The sequence below is a fragment of the Neofelis nebulosa genome, chromosome 8 (assembly GCF_028018385.1).
Source record: "Neofelis nebulosa isolate mNeoNeb1 chromosome 8, mNeoNeb1.pri, whole genome shotgun sequence".
Taxonomy (NCBI): domain Eukaryota; kingdom Metazoa; phylum Chordata; class Mammalia; order Carnivora; family Felidae; genus Neofelis; species Neofelis nebulosa.
This window is the reverse complement of record NC_080789.1, coordinates 18,566,299-18,572,625: the sequence shown is the minus strand read 5'-3', so window position 1 is coordinate 18,572,625 and position 6,327 is coordinate 18,566,299. Positions and strand designations below refer to the sequence as shown.

Sequence of the window (6,327 nt, the reverse complement as noted above, 5' to 3'; positions counted from 1 at the left end):
ACGACAACAATAGCAAAAAACAGACAAATACCCACGTCTGCACTCTTGTGTAAAATGGAAGACAGGGTCCCTGGCACTACTGAACCATGGCCCGGGCTGCATCTTTGCCTTTCTGCCGACTTCCATTGTGTTCCCCTCTCTGCCTACAGCATTGATCTAGATGACCTAGGGCTCTGTTTTTCAAACTTTTAGTCTCATGACTCCTTTACACTATTAAAAAGTGTGGATCTTCCATAATAGTACCTTCTTGCTACTGAAATAAATTACCACAAATGTAGGGCCTTTCTTATCTTTCAGTTCTGGCCGTCAGAAGTCCATTACGAGTCAATGGGGCTGTATTCCTTCTGAAAGCTCTAAAGCAAAAAGTTATTATATGTTCTGCTGCCGGAGACCTCTGAGTCAGGCTTTGCAAAATCAATTTATTACACTAAAAGTCTCTTTCTGTGGTGCTGCAGGTACTTTATTTTAATTTTCACCTCTTCAGTTTATCCAGGTGTCTCACACCGTTAAACCCAACTGCCGATGCCAGGGTATCCGATCTGGGCAGAGCTGTTGTAGCTTCTTCCTTTCTCACTATGGCAGTTGGATTAAGCAAAACCTGACACCCCAGAAGTGTTGCTGGAGTCATTTGATTCTCTGGCAGTTGGAATCTGGAAATGGTTCCCATTTAGCGAGCATTTCCTGCAAACTTGACATTGTGTTAGCACATCCCGTGCTTTATCTGCTTCAGACTTCACAACACATCCCCAAAGGAGCTGTCACGATCCTCACTGTACCAGTGAAGCGGACATAATCAGAGAAGGCATTCAGGTTCCCAACCCACATGGTAGGAGGGCAGGTTTTACTGACGCTAGAGCACAGAAAGTGTCCCCCACAGCACAGCTTACCATCTCCAGCAGAGAGGTGGACTCAGCCCTCCCTACCCCAACATGATGTTACTATCTCAGAAATTTCTAGTCCAGGAAGATGAAGATCCAAATAACTCCGTTGTTTGTTCCAGGGACTTTCTGAAAATTCCCTTATTTGAACAACAGACTACTTAACAAACAACAGGCCCTTTCTCAGAACTCTCAACTGGGGTCATCAAACCACTGTTTACTCTTCAAGGCTCACTTCTGAACCTCACCCCACTGTGTGCTCAATCCTAGACCACTGTATCTTAACAAACCACTGTATCTCAACGAACCACTGTATCTCAACGTGTGCCGGTTCTCCGTCAGGCCCCTGCTTCGAAAGATCCAGAGGTCAGACCCCTAAAATACTATAAATTTCCTGCCTGGATGCAGCACCTCCCCATCGTAGCTTCTCATGTACTGACTGTGTGCTCCTGATCCATATCCATATTCTCTTTAAGTCCCTTGAACAAATAAATCTTCACAGATACCTGTGTCCAACAGAGCAGTGAATCACCAATAAGAACATCTCTGGGTGCCCAGCCTCAAGGTCAGTCTGGCTCTGGTCCAGCCCCAGGAGTGTAAATCCTGGACTAATTCCAGATATTCTCTGGTTCCCTTGACAGTTACCATAGCGTTCCAGAGCCAATTATAGTCCATCCTAGAAAAGATCTAGAGTTGCTTTGGAGGTCCCAGTTGCACTAAGAACATGCCTGGCATTTAAGGGCTGTGACAAAAATCAAATTCCCTGAGTTCATGTTATAAGTTTACACTATATAACAAATAACCATAAAACCTCATTGTCATACAATAGGCATTTACAGCTCACAAGTTTGAGTTCAGCTGGGATTTGGTCTGGGGGTTCTGTTATCTCCTCTCAGCTCATTCACCTACCTGGGAGTCAGGTGATCTAGACTGGTTTCAGCAGAGGCTTCTGGGGTGACTCAGCTCTGCTCCACTTGTCCCTTATCCTCCAGCAGGCCATCCCTGGTACATTCTAATGGCTACAGCAGAGGACCACGAGATCAAATCCCAGTGCTCAAGACAATTTCTTCCTTTCTTTTTTTTTTTTTTTTTTGATGATTTTTTTTTTTGAGAGAGAGAGAGAGTGCAAGCAAGAGAGGGGAAGAGAGAGGTAGGGACAGAGGATCTGAAGCGGGATCTGCATTGACAGCAGCGAGCCAGATGTGGGGCTCAAACTCACAAACCATGAGATATGACCTAAGCCGAGGTAGGGCACCCAACAGACTGAGCCACCCAGGTGCCCCAAGACAATTTCAAGTCTCTGCTTGCATCACATCTACTAACATCCCATTGGCAAAGGAAAGCATATGGCAGAACTCAGGGTCAAGCAGGGAGGGAACTACAAAGTTATACTGCAGAGGTCATGGATCAGAGCGGGGTGAAGAACAGGGAACAGGTGGTCTCTCCTCCAGACTTCTACCTCATAACAGACACTCCTGTATAGCTCCCCATAAACAGTAAGTCATCTGAGGTTCAGTCTCTGGGTTTTGATTTTTTTAAATGGTTTTGTACAAATCAATACGAGAAAGCAGAGGGAAGACACATTTGTGGTGGAAATCTCGGGTGCATTCGATGTCACCTTCCCCTCCCATGTGACTCCCTTAGGTGTCACCTCTCTCTGATCTCCCCCATGAGGTCCCCAGCCTCTTTCTCTTTTAATCATTGTTGCGTGTTAGGGAAAGCACAGGTTTTGAGTCAGACAACCTTTGGTTGACTTCTCGGCTTATTCACTTACAGGCCATGCGCACTGGGGCAGAAGTACGTCACGTCTCTGAGCCTTAACTTCCTTCTGTGTGAAGCCAGAAGAAGATCTATTGCAGTGCCAGCTGTGAATAATAAATGACACAATGTGTAGTAAGTGCCCAGCAGGTGCGGCAGACATTGGGTCCTGTCTCCTTGTCTCTTCTGCTTTCACAGGGAGGGGCTGGGGAAGAAGGTTTTAAAATAAGAGGAGGAAATTCATAACAACAATTTGATTTGCAAGAGGTAGAGAACATGACTCAAAGCAACTTAAAGTGAAAGAAAGAAAGAAAGAAAGAAAGAAAGAAAGAAAGAAAAGGAGAAGGAGAAGAAGAGGAGGAGGAAGGGGAAGGATGGAAGGAAGGAAGGAAGAAAAGAAGAAGAAGAGGAGGAGGAGGAAGAAAGAGAGAAGGAGAAAAAGAAGAGGAGGAGGAAGGAGAAGAAAGAAAGAAAGAAAGAAAGAAAAAAAGAAAGAAAGAAAGAAAAGGAGAAGGAGAAGAAGAGGAGGAGGAAGGGGAAGGAAGGAAGGAAAGAAGGAGAAGAAGAGGAGGAGGAGGAAGAAAGAAAGAAAGAAAGAAAGAGAAAAGAAGAAGGAGAAGAAAAGGAGGAGGAAGGAGAAGAAGAAAGAAAGAAAGAAAGAAAAGGAGAAGAAGAGGAGGAGGAAGGGGAAGGAAGGAAGGAAGGAAAGAAGGAGAAGAAGAAGAGGAGGAGGAAGAAAGAAAGAAAGAAAGAAAGAGAAAAGAAGAAGGAGAAGAAAAGGAGGAGGAAGGAGAAGAAAGAAAGAAAGAAAGAAAGAAAGAAAGAAAGAAAGAAAGAAAGAAAGAAAGAAAGAAAGAATTTATAGGCTCAATTAACAGAAAATCCAGGGGGTAGATCTTATTGAAGACCTGATGGGTAAAGCCCAATATGACTAGGGCCCGTCCTCTCCTCTTAAGCTCATAACTCTGCTTCTCCCTACATTGGCTTCTCTCAGGGTGCATTTTCTTCCAAGTGGCCTCTGGGACTGCAAGGTCACCCTTCACAACACCACTGCCAGTGAAAATCCTGTCATCCAAAGCACATAGAATGGGAAAGGCCTGGTTCTCCAGGGGCACGGTTGCCACATAGAATATAAAAATAAAATATAAGTATGTCCCGTATACTTATACTAAAAAACGGTTTGTTGTTCATCTGAAATTTAAGTTTACCTAGGTGGAACTGGGTGTCCTGTATGTTTATTTGCTGAACGTGGCTACCCTATCGAGAGGAAAAAATTATAATATTCTTAATAGAAGGGAAGAGTCACACACACACACAAAAGAAATACGCCCATTACAAAGGGAAAATGGCTTTAGTTCCGTCTTGTACTCCCTTCAATCCCAAAACTTACGGCCAGTCTCAACCCACAGATCTTGCCAGGTGTAAGCAGATACGCTTTATTTTCCTCTCTCATTATGATTTCTCTGTAGCAACAGCTAAAACAATAAAAAATGTTCTAAGGTCATTTACATGTCACCATTACATTTATGAAGGTAATTGGAAAAGTCGTGTCTGTCAACCCCATTATTTAACAGGCAAAAATGTGCTAAGATCCAAACAGCTGAAAAGACCCATCCAAGCCTACACGGTGCTTAGGGACAGAATTGAGTCTCAAGTTCAGATATTCTGAAACCTAACCATTATAATTTCCACTATGTCTCCGACAATCTTAGATAGAACATCTAGAAAAAAAAAAAAGTCCCGGGCGCCTGAGTGGCTCAGTCGGTTGAGCATCCGACTTCGGCTCAGGTCATGACCTCACAGTTTGTGGGTTCGAGCCCGGGCGACGGGCTCTGTGTTGACAGTTCGGAGCCTGGAGCCTGCTTGGGATTCTGTGTCTCCCTCTTTCTCTGCCCCACCCCCGCTTATACTCTGTCTCTCAAAAATAAATATTAAAAAAAAATGTTTTTTTAAGTCTTGCAGCTAACTTTGTATCACTTGTATCACTTTGAGTTGAGAGAGTAAGAGAAACCTCTCTGCCTGCCCCATCACACCAAAGGCAGGCTCCACCAGAAAGGCGACATTTCCTCAAAACAGGTGCACGCCCCGCAGAACCTTGATCTGAGAAATCGGGGAGACCGAGCTCTTGGGTTCATACTCAGCATCCGCAGGGAGCCCAGCGAACGCAGTGCCCGGAGGCTCACAGGCAGGCCTGCCCCGCTCGCTCCCGCTCCCGTCCCGTTCAAAGAGGCCTTCCTAGGCTTTCCTTTTGTTGACATCAACCGTGCCCGCCTGCGGAGCCACTCTTTTGAGCCACACAACAAAAAGAGGCAGCTTTCAAGATCTAATCTGTGGGTAAGACCATCCCTTCCAGGCAAGCAGGGTGGCTTGTCAGCTGTCAGCCGCAGGGCCGCATTCCGCGGGGGAAAGGCAGCAAGCGCCCTGTCCCTGACGCCACCGCCACCGTGCTCTGTCCCATAAAGGCGACCCCGACCCGCAGACGCAGAGACTACGTTCCTCAGAGCAGCTGCGCTTCTGTTTAACGCGTCCCATTGTGCCGTTGATTGAATGAGGCCTCTCGGGCAGTGCGTTTGCAAATGACACTCATCATGATGCCAGAGCACCGGAGACACAACCATCCTGTGTCCTGCCATCTGAGAAGGTTGCACCATTGCAAGATTTTTTTTTTTTCATTTAAAAATGAAATACAATCACAATAAAATCCACATTCCTGCTTGGTGGGTTTTATTAATTCTCCCCTAGTCTGAGCAAGTCCTTAAGGCAAAGCGGTTCGGAGCATAAGCTTTGGAGGAGTCAACAAGTCCGAAGTCCACACTTGCTTGATGGGACAAGTTATTGAACCACTTGGAGCTCCACATTTCTCAGCTAGAAAACTGATACAAAAATCGTACCTCCCCAAAGGGCTGCAGTGGGGGACTGAGTGGGATAAGGCATAGACAACACTTCACCTGGCATCTGGCGCCTTTTAGCGGCCCAGTAGGTATTGGGTAGTATTTATTTTACCAACTATACGTAATACTCAAAAACAATACTCAAAAACATGTGTGTGTGTGCGTGTGTGCGCGCGTGTGTACGTATATAAACACACATACATACCCCATTTCCTAGATCTTCTCTTTATCAGGTTGGATCCTTGTCTCTAATCAGGGGAAATGAGTTACTATTTGGAAAGTGATTATAAGCCCTGAACGGTACAATAAATGCTGTATAATTGCCAGCTATTGTTGTTATTGCTGATAGCATGATTATTATGGTTCTTATTGAATGAGAAACTACATACCCTTTGGAACCAGAACTCAGTTGACTTGATCCACTGATTAGTTACTGGCTTTCTCTGCTCTGCAATTCTGGGAGAAAAAGGAAGAGGAAATCTCCTAAGGGATGGAGATGAAGCGTGGTCAGAATTGGGTTAGAAGAGGGATCAATGACTGAGGGCCCACAGGGCAAATCCAAACCCACTGCCTGCGCTGGTAAATACAGTTTTATCGAAACACAACCCCACTCACAGTTCCTACGCTATCTGTGGCTGTTTTTGCATTACAATGGCAGAGTTGAGTAGTTGCCAAATAGGCTTCAGGACCTACAAAGCCTAACATATTTACCCTCTGGTCCTTTGCAAAGAAAGTTTGCTGAGGCACCTGGCTGGCTCAGCAGGTGGAGCGAGGGACTCTTGATCTTGGGGTTGTGAGTT

The 6,327-nt window shown here is 45.4% G+C and overlaps 1 long non-coding RNA gene across 2 annotated transcripts; it reads right to left on the bottom strand.

Annotated features, from left to right (window-relative positions):
• Window positions 1–441: 441 nt before the first annotated feature.
• Window positions 442–5,984, bottom strand: LOC131483937 (uncharacterized). Of its 2 annotated transcripts, none has more exons than XR_009247946.1 (5): window positions 5,917–5,984; window positions 4,027–4,111; window positions 2,653–2,743; window positions 1,788–1,897; window positions 442–770 (listed from the first exon to the last, which is right to left on the bottom strand). It is a non-coding gene; the product is annotated as an uncharacterized LOC131483937 (long non-coding RNA). The 2 variants fall into 2 exon arrangements; XR_009247945.1 differs by lacking the exon at window positions 5,917–5,984 and adding an exon at window positions 4,774–4,894.
• Window positions 5,985–6,327: the final 343 nt, after the last annotated feature.